The sequence below is a fragment of the Meriones unguiculatus genome, chromosome 1, assembly GCF_030254825.1.
Source record: "Meriones unguiculatus strain TT.TT164.6M chromosome 1, Bangor_MerUng_6.1, whole genome shotgun sequence".
Classification (NCBI taxonomy): domain Eukaryota; kingdom Metazoa; phylum Chordata; class Mammalia; order Rodentia; family Muridae; genus Meriones; species Meriones unguiculatus.
The window spans coordinates 170072762-170090101 of record NC_083349.1 but is presented as its reverse complement, the minus strand read 5'-3'; the positions used below and the strand labels follow the sequence as shown (position 1 = coordinate 170090101).

At 45.0% G+C, this 17340-nt stretch overlaps 1 protein-coding gene across 2 annotated transcripts in view; it reads right to left on the bottom strand.

Annotated features, from left to right (window-relative positions):
* The window catches only part of Kcnj1 (potassium inwardly rectifying channel subfamily J member 1), a 31171-nt gene extending 14161 nt beyond the window's left edge, over positions 1-17010 (bottom strand). Inside the window, exons 1-2 of one of the 2 annotated variants that reach the window (XM_060371411.1) lie at positions 16814-17010; positions 2845-2971 (exon numbers count right to left, since the gene is read on the bottom strand). The gene's annotated coding sequence lies outside the window, so the exon portion shown is untranslated. The remainder of the gene's footprint in view (positions 1-2844; positions 2972-16813) is intronic. The other variant, XM_021651585.2, reaches the window with a different exon arrangement.
* Between the last annotated feature and the right edge of the window lie 330 nt (positions 17011-17340).

Here is a 17340-nt window from a genome sequence, read left to right as displayed (position 1 = left end):
ATAAAGGGCCCCAGAGGACTTCTCTGTCCCACAGGTCACTCCCGGAGACATTGCTCCATGCTGTATGTACAGCGCCCCCTGGAGCACGACATAAGAAGTGCCTCTCTCTCGGGGACATCCTGGGGCCCCAAAGCCAAGCACAGATGCAAAAGTCTTACCTGTATTATTGCATTTAGATTTTGTAATAGTTCTGAGAGCCTGAGAACTGAGGTCCCCGGGATGTTAAGTAACTCGCTCAAGGTCCCAAAGCAGAAAAACAAGCATAAAGATTAGAAGAACCTTTGTTTTTCAGCCCCATAGCATACTCAGAACAGCTGTAAATAGCAAGAAGCCAAACATGCTTTCAACACCTGTTCACTGTGCACTGGAATGGTGGCCTGGCGCATGTTTCTTTACTTTGGGTAAGAGGTCACTCGAATGGTCAGAGCTAGCAAGAGATCAAAAAGAAAGATCTGACTAGTGGAGAGAAAATATGTTTTCTGCGAGCCACTGATGTCACTGAATGTACCATTCAGGGCAGCTCAGAAATAGTCAAAATGCAAGTGGAACTAAGAGGCAACTGTGGAATACTTTACACCATCAAAAGCTCAGCATCCATCTACAGGTTGCGTGGCTTGATCAGGCAATGGCCTGCAGCAGGAGAAAATGGCGTCCTCCATTTGGGGATGCCAACAGATAGCTACAGGATTTCTGCACCTTCACCAGGCAAGAGTTCATTCTGAGGGTGATGGATCCACCTCAATGGATGGGAGAGTCTTTCGGTGACACTGAGCTGAGCCTAGTGCACTTGGTGAGCCAGCAGAAGACACTGTCATGGCTGTGGAGTCATGGCTGTGCTAAGTCGTGTCTAGACAGCAGAGTGAGGTTTGGTGACAAGAAGACAGACACACTCAGGCAGCCATCCACCCCTGTTGTGCTCCTACAATGGGAAACAAAGGACTCTGTCTTCGAATCTGATTCACATGCTGACTCTTCTGCTGGGGACAACTCTACCATCCCCTCATAAACACTTCACTTCTTGGCCTCACGTCTGACACACCTGAAGTGTCAGCTTGACTATGTCCTTCCCCTAGGAGTGTGATTATACTCTTGGCGTAAGTTGAACAGTCATTTTAACACACATTTACTCTGCACTGGTCTAGGGGCAGTGACCCAACTCTCTTCTCTGTGTTGTCCCTAGTGCCCAGCTACCCCAGGGCTGATCAGAGCAAGAGGCCCAATCAGAATCACTTTCCAAGTAACTCCAGGAAGGTACAGAGGGTCACAAAGCTTGAGTCTCAAAAATAAAGACATGACAGCAATGTCAGGCAACGGGCTCTGGAGTGCTAACACTTAGTCTCTGTGGAACATGCGTGGACAGGGACTGACTAGTTCTTCTGAGACAAAACCTTGTTCAGCTCCCTGAGCCAGGTACCCAAAGATCACTCACGTTACTTGCCTTTACCTGAAGAGGAGTGATTCCTCTCACAGCTGAGTATGAAAGAACCTTGAGCATCCACCAGACCTACCTGCCTTTGGGTTTGGAGTTTGCCAAGCTGCCTTTGATTAGAAGGCGAGGGCCCGGTGAAGAGATCTAGGAATGCCCACCACATAAAGCTGCTGTCTGGAGAGATGGGGCAACTGCCTACAGAATCCTGGGTACAATCCTAAGCAGATGGGCCAAGCCAGACTCTTCCACACATAGGGAAAGCCAGAAGGACCCTCTGTGCCTCTCAGGAAATTAACTCAAGTTCTCAGACTTGGTCTTGATCCAGGCCTTCCTGAGGGTATCTGTCCCAACAGTAAATTCTGGTTCCTTATCATAAATTTTGGATTGAAAATTAAATTAACACTATGATCCAGGGGCTTTTCTGGTTTGGTGGTCTCTTGATTGCTATTCCTATCAAGCAGAGAACTCCTACACTGTAGGTGTCTGGGTATATAGACTTACACTGAAACCAGTGTCGGTTTCCCAGCAGACAGCAGAGGGACAGAAACTGTGGAGAAGTCATATTACACACTCAGGAGGATATTAGATGTTTAAAAGAATCCTACAGTGGATTATTTTATAAAGTGGAGAACAATTTTTTGCAAATCAAATAATCACCGAGCACTCGTATATCTCGTAACAGTGCGTGCTTGGGCGGAGGCTGTTATCCTGGAAACTGGGCACATCTATAATGACACTATTCTTAAGTTTCACATGTCAAGCCACCCACCTCAAATGGCACGGCAATTTCATGAAAGAATTTAAATGTTTATAAAAACTCGTATTTATTATGTGCACACAAACCCTGTTATTAGTCTGACCCTTCTAGTTCTCTGTGGTTCGGGTTGCCATTACATCAACTTAGTACTTTCAGCCCAGAAATAAATGAATTCCATGTGAGTGAGAGCCCCAAACATCATCTGCAACAAGACTGTATGCTTTTCTTTAAAGAAAATATGTAGAATTCCCAGCCTTGATATTACAGAGAAGGCTCGCAGTCCACTAAGGCCTACAGAGGAGGAACAGGGAAGCTAGTATCCAAGTCCTGTATCCACAGGAATAAATGATACACATATAAAGTTGGAGGAGGGTGTCAGCCCCTGTGTTTGGAGGGGGTTGTGGGGGTGCCTTCTGGTTCCATATCCTAGCTGACCTTTTCTATTTTCCTGTCCACGTCCCATCGAGTCACCAGAGTGGAATGTGATAAGTGAGCTTGAGGATTTGAATCTGAAGGTTGTCATTTATTTGCTTGAACACTGGCTGCTATATAAGCACTTACTGGGTCAGCTTCCTCAGCTGAACGGGGACATTCGAACATACCTTACAGATAGCCAGAGCTTCAACAGCCCTGAGCATAGGAAGCGATGGAGCCTTACCTTATAAAGTCCTGCCACTCTTGAAGGAAGAGAAGGAATAAAAGGGCAGACACAGGAATACCATTGTCTGTACTGCCTCACTCTGGGCTGCTGTGACCCATCTCACAGGTGCACTTCATGGTGCTTCCTGAAGGGTAAAGAGAAGGACACAGCTTGAGGTAGCCCACAGAATAGCTGGGGACCAGTCTTCCTGTGGCTTCTATGGCTGTGCCCCAGGGAGCTTTCAAAGGTCAATGATTACCCTTTCTGGCTGGAGTTCTGCCAAGCCATCAGAGTTACATTAATGGCAAGACACGACATCTGGTCTTCCACATCAAGGTGCTTTCTGGGAAAGCCCAGGGGCCAGAAGGAAGCAGAGCCGGTCGTCTCAATGACCCTGTAGCTCCGTGCCACTGAGCTATCCTCCATACCTGCCCAGTACTCATCTTCAGGGCTCTTCTTTCAGCAACTGTAATGATCCCCTCCCTGCTACAGGCTGGACACATGTAGGGAACCCTCTCCGATGGTAACACCGTCACAGAGTTTTCCCACCCCATTCCTCCTGTGACTACAAAGCATTTCATACATCTTCATCCTATTCTTGTGTCTGATATTAAAATGAGAAAGAAAGTACAGGGAACATTCCTGCAGGACTCATGGCCAAACCCAAGCTGGCAAATGGCCCACTACAGTCCCAGCTCCGGAGAGACCAGCAGAGCCTACAGCAGGCAGCAGCTGACGTAAATGCACCCATGCCTTTCCTCCCTCTCCAGGTACAACGACCTGGAAAAGGTGAAGGAACTTCCTCTTCTTTTCCTCCTTTTGGTCCTTCTATCCTGATCAGAATGAATGGAAAGAAGCTCCAACGTCTCAGACATCACTGGGTTGCATTTTATCTTTATTTTTTTTTCAAATTGGCTTTGCCATGACAAGGATTAAATGAAATATGCCCATGTCCTGCATAAACACTTGACCCAGATGTCTATAATAGCTTTACTCATTACAGCTTAAAAGAGGAAGCAACCCTACATGTCTTTTCACCCATCAGTAAGATGAGGCATGTCTGTCTGTAAAATGCAATATTACCTAGCCCTAAGAAAGAATGGTGAGCTGATGTATGCTACAACGTGAGTGAACCTTGACAGACTTACAAGGCCAAGTATTCTACAATCCTTTTTACAGAGATATTCGGAATAGTCAAGTCTATACAGAGAAAAGTTAGACAAGTAGCTTCCCAGATATTGAAATGATTGCTATTAGTTCTTTAGAGGTGGAAACAGTGGTTTTTACATTGATTGTGATGATAGTTGTGTAGCTTTGTAAATGTTTTTTTTTAAAAAAGCAATTGCTGAAGTATACTACTGATGGTGGGATTGTCTCGTGGAAGTTATATCCTACAAAGCTAAAAATAATACACTGTGTTCTTGTAATATGGTAGGGATACAACAAACTTCTTTGCACCTTCACCCAGCTTCCTAGTTTGTTCAGACACTTTATGGAACCCCAGGTGACCCACCACCACCACCACCACCAAGCAGTTACTTGATCCTGGAGCACAGAAAACATCACTCTGGGCATCATCCTTTCTATGCACATAGATGCTCCCTGGTTATAGAGGCATTTCCTCTCTGGTCTGTGTTCTCTCAGCCATAGGAGGTTGAGAGTGTCAGGTAGAGCCAAGGAAGTAGAGTCCTCTTCAGGCTACACTGGATGGATTATGATCTAGAATTTCAGCTCCAGGGTACTTACTATTCCTCAAGACCTCCAGGGCTGTTAGCTAGGAGAGGGGATGGAAGGTTCAGACCCCACTAGTACACCAGGCAAGACTCGTGGGGCCCTGACCAACCCATAGTTCATGGGAGGATGTTCTCAGGGCCTTGGCCTGGTCACTGCATAGCAGGTAGGTGTCCCACAAGAGTGCTTGCCACACCCCATCATATACATTATTTCTGGTTCTTTCTCTTTGTCTTTCTGCTCTTGGCCATTTCCCACTTCTATTTCTAGCATTTTGTTCTTTGCTCACAGCTCTTGGGTTCTGAACTCAGCATCATTAATCTTCCATTCCCATGAAAGCTGGCCTCTCCAAAGAACTCAAGGGTCCGAGGGACTACTTAAAACCTCTTCTTGTGAGTGGAGAGGTGGCTCAGGAGTTAAGAGCCTAACTGCTCTTCCAGAGGACTGCAGTTTAATCTCCAGCACGCACATGGAAGCTTAAAACCATCTGCAAATTCCAGTCCCCGGAGCACATTCCTTTCTTTTGGTCTCCGAGGCACGTGCACATAAAAAGCACCAATACATACCAAATAATGAAATAGATTTTACAAAATTAAAAAAAGTAAAACCAGAAGTCTGCGCTATCTTATAGTTCCACCACTCCATTCCTCCCCTGCTGCCTATCTTGCTGCTCCAAAGAGTAACACCCAGAAGATGGCATGAATCCCAGACTCAGTATCACAGGCCTTCTAGAGTCTGGTCCCTTGGACAAAAGGAGGACTGATGTCCTTGCATACTTCCTGAAGAGTGGCATTATCAAGAGTCAGCAGTAATGCACTGGGGGGAGGGGGAGGGGAGGGGGAGGGGGGCACTACACCTATGTTCAGTAGCCAACCTTTAAAAGAAAATACTCAGGTGGAGCACGGTGCCTTTAATCCTAGCACTTGAAGGATAAGGCCAGTTCAAGGCCAGCCTGGTCTACATAGAGAGACCCAGTCTCAAAAGAACCAAACCAAACAAACAAAAAAAGAATCCTCACCTGTATTAACACAAATCATAATGACCTAATTAAATGCAGGTCCTCCAGCAACATGAAGGTGTGATGACTTGGAGAAGAAATTTAAAGTCAGCCTTTAGCAATCTGAGCCCAAAACTAACCCAGCCCACCTGCTGGGCAAGTGCAGGCTCCCTTTTGGGCTCTGGCCTTGACACAGGTAGCCCTGTCCAAGTCAGGCTAGAACTCCAGCTCTGGTATTCTCTGGGGTATGACCAAGCATCCTGACGGAGGTTGGCTAGCCTCATTTTCCCCTTCTAGCCAATGAGGGCTGAGGGAAGGGGGAGGAGGGGATCAGTAAGCTGCTGTTTATCTCTCCCTCTCTCACCCCCTCCAGCCTGCACCAATGTTGCACAGAATCAGCTTTCAGGCATGCAGCAACATTGGACTAAGTCCTGGCATGCCCCACCTTGTTAAGGCTCCCCTTAGAGGCAGGAAGACATCTAGGAATAGTGAAGAGATTGGCAACTGTGCTCAGCTGGAACTAAATTCCTGGCTCTCTGGCTCCTGAGGAGTATGAGGCCCAAGCTGTGATCAGCATTGAGACTAAAGTAGAGCCCACTGTCTACAAAGGCTTCCTGAATGAGTAAGCCAGTAAAAGTCAGGATGCACTATGGGTGTGAGGTCTTGCATGCTGGCACTCCTTTGTACCCAACACTACCCATGGGGCCCTAGTGGTCTCTGAAACCTAGGTACCAGGGGAAAAAAAGACACCGTTGTAGTTTCTCAGCTAACTAGTGACCCAGCAAATACCTAGGACATTATGAAAACCACATGTTTGAATTCAGTAAGTGCTGAGGAGGATACATGGGAGAAGCATCAGTTCCCCAGGAACATCAGATGCACTTATGAGCATCCTTTCATCTTCTTATGCTAAGCTTACATTTTATGACATGTAGTGGCATGAAATTGAAGGCACAGATATCTCATTCATCTTGAAGTCGTATATGAGAAATGTACATGTTTCTGAGTATCTGATTCCATTACCGAAGACCTACTCAGTTTTAACATCTATGAACTCATCAAAGGTTTAAAAGTTTAAAAAGAACAAAACTAGTAGGCAAAGGAGAGATGGAAGAGCATGGATGTGGAATAAAGAGAGCAAGAAGAAGCTAAGCAGTATGGAGATGATGAGGCAAGATGAGCCAGAACAGTGGGACCAAGCAAAAGAACCAAGAACCAAAAACTACTCCAGACTAGCAGGGGAAAGGAAAACAGAGCCCATAATAAGACATAGAAGACACAGCAGCTAAATGAGCCAGGGACACTCCACCATATTTTTATTGACAATCTGCTAGTATGACATATTCTTCTGGCTACAGCCAGGGTGTGTTGAATGAGCGAACTGTCAAATGAGTAAAAATATGGGAAGGAGGTATAGTTTTCAGAAGGGCTAGAAGATTAGAAGAAACTGGATGCATTAAACTGGCTGAAAATCCTGAATGTTCCAGGAACTTCTCTTGAATCTAGTTTATCCTCAGAGCAGTTTGGGGACAGATCAGGAGAATGATATTTTATGGGCCTCACTTTATCTCAGGCACTCTTCATGCTATGCTCAACAATTACAATTGGTTCTGGACAGTAGCAGTGCATGTGCTTAATCCCAGCACTTGGGAGGCAGAGACAGGAGGATCTCTGAGTTTGAGGCCAGCCTGATCTACAGAGTGAGTTCCAAGGCAACCAGGGCTACACACAGAAACCCTGTCTGGAAAAGCAAACAAAGTAAGGCCACCATTGTTCCATGGCAAAGCATTGTTAGCTGTGTCTACCCACCAGTAGACAAAAGGACACCAGAGACTACAAAGACCACGTTTACAGCATTCACAGAGTCAGGAAACTGGGGACTAGCTTCCACAGTACTCAACTGCAATGAGCTAGGTCATGGTTTAACTAATGAGTGAAACTCACTAAAATGCATCCCTGTCTAGATCCTCACAAAAACCTGAAGGCTGGCAGTACATTCTCTGCAGGTTAATGAATTCCCCTCATACAAGACTGAAGGCCCAGCTAATTGGAGACTTGATTCCTCCTTGGTATGACATTGCTGCTGAAGACCGGAGCCAGCACTTAGCGAATGACTTCCTATGTGGTACCAGAAACTGAGTTTAACAGGAATTATTCATTCAGGCCTCACAGTGGCACCCTGATGTATGTATACCCAACTTTATTTCACCAGGGAGGAAACTGAGGTTTCGTTGGTGATTGCTGTTGTTTGGGGACTTATCCCAGGTTTGTACTACTCTATGGCTAAGCTCCAAATCTCCCTAACCCCACCCCGTCACCCCCTCTCCACTACCACCTGCCTCCCAGAGAGATTAAACAGTTCCCATGAGGCAGAGATGGAATGGAAACTCAGACCCCAAACTAGTGTCCAAATATAAGTTCCCTCAGTATTTGAGCAATAAGATGAGTGAATTTTAACATCTACAGGGGAGTAAGGGAAACCTGGAGAAGGCTGGTCCCTCACACTCCTTCTGTCTTCCTTTCCCATGCTTTCTGATGCCTTCTCTTTTTTACTGGAATCCTGTCATGTACAGGGAACCCTGTGAGAACTGGAATATAGCATCCTTTAGCAAGACTCATAGTATTTGGGAAAGTAGAGCAAACTGGACAGATAATAAAAATGACCCAAATAAACACAGTGATGATAAACTGTGAGAAGGACTAAGGAATACATGGTAAAGAGAAGTGGCCTTGGGAAGACCAGTAAGCTGGCATAGCATTTGTCTGTGTGTATTTCTTCCAGGAAAGGAGCCCGTAGGAGATCTCAAGTTGTGTCCATTAGGTTGTAAGAAATTCTGTATGCCTCTCGTTCTTTCTCTTCTTCTCATCATCACCATCATCACCATCATCATCACCATCATCATCACCATCATCATCATCACCATCATCATCACCATCATCATCATCACTATCATCATCACCATCATCACCATCATCACCATCATCACTACCACCATCTTCATCCTCTGTTCTTCATCTTGATCCAAGCCTGGAAAACAGAATTTGCCTAAATGGGATATCAGGGGGAATCTCTGTTCCTAAAGACAATTTTGTTAAACTTCCTTCTGATATCAGAAACAGAGTAAGGGACTCTGCCTCAGAGAAAGGTCCTCTATAAATGGAAGCAGAATGGGTTCAAGTGCATCTGCTGCTCTTGTGGAGGGCTTAAGTCGCATCCTCATCTATATCAGGTGTCTCACATCCCTCTGAACACCATTTCCAGGGGACCCAGTACCCTCTTTGACCCTTCAAGGACACACACATACAGTTAGCACGCATTCACATAAACAAACACACACATGAACATAAACTTGAAAAATAAAAATAAATTTTTAAAATAAAATTTAAAAAGCAACAATGTTTTCATTGGGTCAGTAGCTGTCAGTTTAGCTTGATTTATTGGTTTTTACCTTTAATCGTTTTCAGTCCTTTAAGTGTACAGACAATGCACCAGGCATAATGGCACTCGCCTCTAGTCCCAGCATTTGAGAGGCAAAGCAGGTGAATCTTTGTGAGTTCAAGGCTAGCCTTGTCTACATACAGAGTTCCAGGATAGCCAGAACTTCTTAGAGAAATCCCCCGATCTCATGAAAAAAGGGGGGAAATAAACTGACAATGTAGTGTCTCATCTTCATTTGTGTCGCCTACAGTATTATATTGCCCAAAATACACAGGAAGTACTGAGGTCCTGCCAGGTCTCTGGACTCTGTCATACACCATCTGCCCATCTGAACTACTCTGCTTTTTTTCAGGACCAGTTAAGGTTCTTCTTATACATCTTTTTAAGAAAGCTCAGAATTGTGTGACAGATCTCAAAACCCTATATTTTAGGATCATTTCAGAAACTATCTAGGTCCTATTTGATTGAAGATACGGAATAGAGAATGACTGTTGGGCCCTACGGCATTCAGATTTCCTAACCAGCTCTTGAAGGAGACAGATGTAGGCAGGATGAGTTAGAGTAGCATTAAATGTGTCTAAATATGGGGCACTGGGTTTCTACTGCAGGGGGGCTGTCAAGATTATCAATCTTGGTTTACTAGAAGAATACTCCAAGGAAGGGGTATTTGTCAACTGGTTGAACCCATCTTATTTAAAGAGAGCAATGAATTCTGGATTAGCTTTACAACTAGGGAATAAATTTGGATCTTTTCTTAAAATAATGAGAGTTCATACAAAAGGTAGCTTAGAGAATTTGGTAGTCATTTACAAGAGCAGTCTAGTTGTAAAATAGCTTTAGAATCTAGACTACCTTATTCTGGCTATTCTTTCAACCCATCAAGCTTTTTGTTTGGCCATGTGGATCCACATTCTTTAAAAAATTATTTTCCTCCTTAAGGTTGTGGATCAATTCTGTTCTAATTATAAAGGATCCATCTGAGGGCAGGAACTGAAGAGGAATTTGCATCAAAGAAGGCAAAAAGAGCAAACCGTGGGGGCTTTTGTCAGCATTCCTGGCTGACGGGGTCAGGACCTACACATTGCCTGGCAATCTACAATAGTGTGGTCTGCTAATTCAGGAGTAATTTTGGCAAGGATCAAGGCCCAAAATCTTGTTGGAAGTTGAGGCGCACACTCCCCAGATCCAGAGGTGCCTTTAGTCAGCAAAGACCAGAACCCACCAGTCAATCTGACAAGCAAGGATCAGTATTTGTCTTTTTTGTAGCTATAGAAAAGAAGAGGTATGATTTCCTGTCCCAGGTATAGCTCTAATTTAATTTTCTTTCTTTAAATATCAGGAATAATCTAGAAGAAACCCAGAAAGAGGCCTATATTTGCCCTATATTGGCACAGTATATCCTCGGAAAACTTTCAAGTTCCCTTTAGACCCAGTAAAATATATTAGGTAATATTAAGTAAAAATGTCTCAAAACCAGAAAACCCCACACCATGAAGATCTGGTATCAAGTTTCAGAAAACACACTGACATTATCAGCTGGTAAGAGAAACAGCCAGAAAACACTGAACAGGTCCAGTGTAGCCAGTCCTATTTTTGATAAAAGACACCTGAGTTAGATTATCAGGGAGATAGTGAGAGACCAAAAGATAAGGTAGCAGGGATCATTAAGACATAGAGTAGGCGCGGTATAGTTAGTAAATGCCCTGAGGAGAAGGACGGCCTCGCTGCGTTCTTTCCCCACCCACTAGAGATACAATTGCTAGGAAACTGGACCCTCCCCCTAGGGAGGGACACCTGGTCATGATCAATAGTCTGGGAACCTTCCTATAGCCAATCGATTCAAAATGTAGCACCTTGACCAATAGATGCTTGCCAGGCAGGAATTGCCCCTGCCTTGGGCATGCTGGGATGTACCAGAATCTATAAATCACCCAACTAACCTGGGGCACCGCTTTGGCGGTGGGGCTGTGTAGCCCAAACTGCAGCTTGTAATTTTCAATAAAAAGACCCTCATGTGTTTTGCAACGGAGTCGATTCCTGGAGATCTTTTGGGGGCTCACGAACTGGGTATAACAATAGCAGGAGACAAAGGTACATTTGGAGCAAGAACTGATGATCCAGGGCATGCTGTATAGTAGAAAAATGGGAAGGATCCTGTAGCCAGGCACAGATGTGCATACACAGAGAGGAGCTGTAGGCAGGAAGAGTTCCAGGAGGTCTACCAAAGAGAGGAGTCCCAGCCTTACCACAAGGAGACAAGGAACTCCAAGAGGTTGTCTCATTCTGCTCCGTTTGGCTCAAGTGTAGAGTGCAGAAAGAACACAGGCTTTATTTCAAATGATGGTGGAGTTTAATTATGTGACGCACCCCCAAGGGAGAGGGTGGGCCATCCCTGAAGGGGCCACTGCCCAGACTTACATTAGAAAGTAGTCTTTATATTCCTTCTTTAAGCATCTTGGGCAACTTCCTGTGGGGTGGGGTTTTCTAGGTGATTGACAGGAAAGGGACAAAAGTAGTGATGTTTTGAGGGAAGCCTGGAATGTCACACCTGAACCCTAGGTAGAGCTTAGAGCTCACACTCCATTCTTTGAGCCAGGGGCCAGTTCTTTTAGTAGGCTTCAAAAAACCTTTGAAGCTCCAGCTTTTCGTAAGGTAGTTTAAATCATTAGGAGATAATTGTGATACTTCTATTCTTAGTGTTACCAGGGAAACAGAGAGGGATGGGTCCATCCTCAATGTCTTCCACATCTGCAAATATCTTGCTAGCTACCTAACATTGGCAGCCCTCATACCTTATACCTATCTGTGCTTGCAATGAGATAGTTTTGCAGGCCAGACCTTTCCTCACACCTTACAATGGCCAGCAGGGCATGGCTTCCTGTGGGTCTTCTAGAATGACCCTATGACATGACCTGTACCTTATCTCTGAACACAATTCAGATTCTATACTCCATGCATAACTGTAGGTAGCTCTACTCCCAATAACATAAGAATAAAATGTTGACTGTGCCGATAAGCATGAGGCTGGATCCTCTAATCTCTCTGAATATCTCATCATTGAACTCGACTCCATGGGTTCAAATTTTATGCACATTTTTTCCATGAGACACTAATAGCAGTCGCTCACATTTGCCAAGTTCACTCTTCAAGGACAAATGGCTGATGTGGAAAGAGCCAGAAAGCTCCCAAGAATTTAATCAAGGGCAACGAACCATGAGATTTCCCTTAGGGGCAGTCACCTGAGAGAGTTTTGCTTGCCCTGATTCTGCAGAAAAACACCATATTAACCTGTTGCTTTCAAATAGCACTTGGTACATATTTAAATCATCTCCCTGGGGATACACTGACGTATTCTGGTAAACACAATTTCTGCATCTGAGACAGAAACACAGTGTTGGTGCAACTGGAGAAGAGGACACACTTGAAAAATTCTCAGTGGAAAGTACTTTATCTTAGGGAATTGAACAAGAATCTTCTCTCAGAAGCAAAGGTGGTCCCCATGAATCTAAGTCGTATGCAAGGTTTGCAAGCATCCTACATGCAGAACACAGGACAGAGTAGACATCCACTCCTTCCTGGGGCAGTGATTCAAGAAGGTAATGTGCTCCTTTGAGAGATGAACTTGCTGATCTAAGGCTTTGCTAAGGGAATTCAGACTCTCTTTTTTGGAACCCATGAGCAAGTTACCACTGTACTGTGGGCCTTGGTCTCTTCTTTCCTGCAATGGATAGGCTGGGCTCAAAGATTTAAGGCAGTGTTTTTGAGATATTTGTGACTGGATGTAGCTAGAGCACTTACAGGAGTTTTGAGGAGCAATTAAGTGAGGTGCAGCATTTTGGGGTTGTCAGTATTTCTAAAGTTGCCTATCATTTGTATCATCCTTGGGTTCTTGCTGCCATTTCTAAGACTTACAGTATTTTTTTATTCTTTGCCCCTGTATATATGTGTGTCTGTGTGTAGGTCTGTCTATACAAGTCCAGGTGCCCCTGGAGACCAGAGGCAGCAAAATCCTCCTGGGACTGGATTTACAGGCAGCTGTGAGCCACCCAATTTGGATGCTGGGAACCAAACAGAATATCTACAAAAGTGGCAGGTGCTTTTACCACTGAGCCATCCCTCCAGCTCTTTGCTACTACTTCCTTAAAAAGGTTCCAGTATCTGTGGAACAGCCTTGCTCCCCTTCCCATTTGCTGGAAGATCCTAACAAGGCAATGGGAGGGCTTAGAGACTGCCTCTACCATCCTTCATGATAAGGCTCAGGCTCTTCCAAGCTGAAGCACAGACTCCTATGACCTAAGTCAACTCTCCATCACCATTGACTTTTCCAAGACTCTTCCACGCTGACTGTTTCTTCTACCTTTTTTTTCCTTTGAAGATTTTGCTTGTTCATATTCAGTTTTGTTTTTTCCAGTTTTGTTTTTCCAGCTCTGTCATTCACTTTCAAAGTCCATTACCCATTCTTTGCCCTTTCAGAGCAGAGCTAACGTTCATGAATCATACATGTTCCTGGAGACAGAGTAGACTGGGAAGATCCTCTCTGTACTCCTGCTTTTGTCTGTGTCCTCATAATCTGTACTGCCTTTTCTCAGCCCATCAGGTGGGGATGATCTTATTTGAAAAGACAGATTCAGGCCTTGATGTGAGAGTTGAAGAAAAACAGGACAGTACTATCTACCTTCCTTTGAGGGCCTGGGTTTGCCTTTTCTTAGGTATTACAAAAGCTAAGCTAGAATCCCTTTGGGTCTCTGTCAGGCCCTTAAGGGTCAATTCAGTTTTCAGTTCGAGGGGCCAAGACCCTGAGGTAGCTGTTTTACAGTGGCTGTCTAAAGTAGGCCAGGACTTAGAGCCAAGATCACTGAATTTCCAGGCATTCTGTACCATGGGACTTTTATCTGGCATTTCAAAGCCTCTGAATGACCTCACCTGAAAAGGGAAAGGATAAAGGATGAATGGGGGTCCTGGGGTCCCCATGAAACCCCAGGTATGAATCCCAGCTCCATACATACCAGGGTTTGGCCCAGTGCTTCCCAAGCAGAGAACTCTGAAGGATATAATGGGTCTCAAACATTGATCCCTGTGACTCTGGAGGTTAGTGAGGATCTGAAGTAGCAGGCTCAACAACCTTGTCCCCATACACAGCAGATCATACAAACACCATTCAAGCTCCATGCAGCCAAGCAGGAAAAACTCAGGGGGCATTGTCTCAATTTCCTTTTACCTCACTGCTGAGGGAGGCCTAAGCAGCATCATTCTTAGGAGGAATGATCCCCCAGAACACTTGTGTGGACCTGACTCAGGCAATTTGGAGTAGATGTACTAACAGAAGCGCTCTGTTGTTCAGCAACTGTGCTGTGACTCCTGGCATCGACTCTACCTTAGGCTGCCTCATGGAGTCACTTCTGTGTCCTACGGGGCCACTGAGGGTTTAGTACCCAGAAGCCAAACTGACTCTAGATCCAACACAATGTCTCACTTAGGGCCCAAGTACCCACGGGGAAAGAGACAGGCTGTACCTTCTCCCCAGACAATTGCATTTCAGAGATGTGGAACAGCAAGAGGACTCAGCAAATCAGATCCGCTGCCTAACCTGTCTCATACTCCTTCTCTCTGAAGCTGCAGCCCGCATGGAGGCATGGAGATTAAGTGTAAGGAAAAATGCTCATTGCCATTCAAAGTCTGCTCACTCATCATGTGAACTCTGGGGACCTTGCCAGGTCTCCAGCTTTACTCCATTCTTCCCAGTCCCCAACAACAGCCAGTCAGCAGGTAGATCTTAAGCATTCTGATCCTAGTGTCCTCCTGGCTTTTTCCCAGCCTACCTTGTACTCAAAGCCTCCTTTCCACAGAGAGGCTAAGCCCTTACCCTCATCCCCTCATGTGGGCCTTCTGTCCTGTGTACCCTGTGGCTTCTCTTGTCTTGCACTACCCATCCACTCTCACTCCCAACCCTGCTGTACTGGCTTAATGTACCTCATATGTGCCTATATGCCTTTGTGAATGCCATTTCCTTATTCTGGAACGTGCTTTCTCTTGCCCCTATCAGTTACCATCCTATCTACCTAAGGCTTTTAGGACTGTGTGCTTTTGAAGTCTTCTACTGACAAAGTGCAGTGCACTGCACTTTCACTCGGCCATGATTCTATGACTGTCCCACTGTGCAAAAGCCCCAGACCTCCATGGAATTTCTGCCACATGCACCACACAAGTAACATAGGCTGTAAGTACCGGGACACCACAGCAATGCTACCAATTACAAACACTTGTCTGGCTGTGAAGTGTTGTCCCAGGACCTAGCATAGTTTTCAGAGCACTCTAAGTTTGCTTATTGATGCTTGTGGAAACATATAAGAAGATCGAAAAACAGAACACCTAATAATATTAATGAGTATAAGAGTGAAAAAAAAAAAGACAAGTGCCATCAAAAGCATGTTTGATTATAGAGGAAGAGAAGTCAAATGTGGGTTAGGTAAGGATCAATGTGCCAGGATATATAAGTCATCCCAGAGAAAGTTCTGTACAAGGTTGGGAAGCCATTTGTCCCTAAAAACTCTAGAGCAGAGAACAGGCAAAACACGTGAGTCACAGCCAGACCTTCGGGAAATCACCAAGCTATGAAAAGGTCCCTGATAGATTTGTAACCTAGTACCAAAAACACCTGGCAGAGGAAAGGAATGAGCCATGCATGGGGGATTCTGACTTGGCTTTCCAGAGCAGAGCATGTGTGACCATCATGAGCATCTTGCATTATAATTGCTTTTAACAATCAGTCAAAGCAAACCGAAGCCACCAACAGCACCAAAAGTCCAAGACTGTCATGAGCAATTTGTGTTCTCTGCTTCTTTACAGGTTGAGTCTTCAGCCTGAAAGGACTTGATCACTTCCTTGTGTAGAAGGAAACGCATCTCCATGACTTGAGTGTCAAAGAAAAGAAAATGGCAGGAAAAACTTGGCATGACAGATATTTTCCCAATTAATCCTATCTCATTGTGATTTGAAAAGCTACAGTTAATTGACTGCGTGAGAACACATTCACACAAAATGGCATATAGGATGAAGCAGACTCAGCAGGGGCCTATGAGAAACCCCATAGCACAGGAGTGTCTGGGGAGCCCTTGACTACCCTCACTTCCTTCCATACTCCCTGTGTTCTGCTCTGAGTACTGAGCCCTTTTCCCTAAATGTCGGATTACAAATGGCCACCTTCTTTTGAGTAGTGATGAACAGAATCCATAAAAGACAGATATTTAGAGAAAGAGCCCCGTGCAGATTGTAGAGAACCAATTGGCATCGATACCACCCAGAACATTTGTCAGGACAATATTTAGGATGCTGAACAAATGAGAGATCTAAATGCCTGCACTTAAAATGCACTACAAAATTCCACAAAGTGCCATGTGAGAACATGAAGCTTTTGCCTGAAACAAAATGTCATATAACTTGTAACTTGCCTTTGCTACATGAGTCTTCAGTAGCACCTGTATCCTCTGCCTTCAAGGCAGAAAAGTTCTGAGGGGAGCCCTACTGGACACAGAAGCTCTTCCTTGGGCCCTGCTGCTCAACAGTGATGCAATCAGATTCAGAGCCTTCCAGCCTCAGAGCCTTGAGGTGGCCAAGGGAAGGCAGAATGTGTAATCCCTCCACTAATCTACCTGTAACCAGCAGATCAAAGGCAACAAGTGATTCAAAACCACTTCTTATCCCCTGGGCAGGAAGGGGCAGATCTGTCTAGATTACAGGTAGGGGAAGAAAAAAGGGTAAGCTTCCATGAGAATTAAGTAGTTTTTTCCTGCAAAGAGGCAATAAGATGTTTCTCCTCTTACCTCATGGATGGCTGGGGTGAATGTGGAGACAAACGTTCATTTTCTTGGTCCCAAAGAAAGCAGCCAGGTGGTTGATGTGAACAAGTTTCTTGCACCTTTGAGAGTTTAAGTGCCCCAGCCGAAGGTACTCAGTGCCTTGATTTTATATCTGTGGGTCAGCTTAGACTGGCTACTGACTCATCTATATGCAGCCGTTCTCAAAGAACATGGTTTACTTTATAACCGGATCCAACAAGAGTAGGCGTGGCATTAAATGAGTGAGATACACCAAAGGTGTTGAGCTGCCAAGATAATTAAGAGACTGGTTTATTGGAGCCGGGGCTTGGAACCAGAAGGAAGGCCTTCTCGTGCGGCAATGTCCACATCACATAAAAGAGTACACAAGGGCCAGGGTGCTCCAAAGTGGGAATTCAGGGTACTCAAGGAGCCCCTCCAAAGTGTCATTTGCCTGGTATTCACTGTGCTGTCCTAGAAGGTCAGGCTAACCTGACCTTCCAGTGGTCCTTCTACACCATCATAGTTATACT